This window comes from Penaeus monodon, chromosome 19, assembly GCF_015228065.2.
Source record: "Penaeus monodon isolate SGIC_2016 chromosome 19, NSTDA_Pmon_1, whole genome shotgun sequence".
NCBI lineage: Eukaryota > Metazoa > Arthropoda > Malacostraca > Decapoda > Penaeidae > Penaeus > Penaeus monodon.
In genome coordinates this window covers 3,947,322-3,947,894 of record NC_051404.1, presented here as the reverse complement: position 1 = coordinate 3,947,894, position 573 = coordinate 3,947,322, and the positions used below count along the sequence as shown (strand labels likewise).

The 573-nt window shown below is 38.0% G+C and overlaps 1 protein-coding gene and 1 long non-coding RNA gene across 2 annotated transcripts in view; both read right to left on the bottom strand.

The window, feature by feature from the left end:
* LOC119584987 overlaps positions 1 to 573 on the bottom strand; it is a 25,600-nt gene that overhangs the window by 4,003 nt on the left and 21,024 nt on the right. The window lies entirely within an intron of this gene.
* LOC119584986 (THO complex subunit 7 homolog) overlaps positions 1 to 573 on the bottom strand; it is a gene marked incomplete in the record, with an annotated part of 9,088 nt that overhangs the window by 3,932 nt on the left and 4,583 nt on the right.

Genomic DNA, 573 nt, shown 5'->3' with positions numbered 1-573 from the left:
TTTGTCATGCGCATCAAGCCTGCTCTAAGCTGGGCATGTAAACAGTTGTGTGCTTGTTTGGCTGGATTCACTGAAGAGAAATAGCCCTCAAAATAAGCTCAAAGCCTCTTTTTAGTCTCACTGCCTAAAATGTTGCTTATGGTGCAGATAAGAGCATAGAGAGGGGAGTAATTTTATATCTCACATGCTTCTAATTTTTCTCTCAAACAGCTGACTTCACATGCACCCCAACATGTTGTTAGATATGGCACTGTTGTGGACTGGATTGAACACGGTTGTAGAATTTTCACAAGTGTGAGCACAAGTGCATAATAGCTCTATGGCAGGCCATTCATATAATAAACTTGTCAAGTAGTCCAAAACCGGTAACCCAAAACCTGTCTGTAAACCTAGGTGTGTAAATAAAAAATAAATACCTAGTACCCCCCATAGAAATGAACTTAAAATAAATCAATGGCTGCAAATAAACACTAAAACTGCTGATCTTTACCCAGTTTCAACAAGACCTTTAATGAAGTCTTGAAAGTATGGATAATTGGCAATAAAAAATATAACAGAGAACAAACCTTGCAC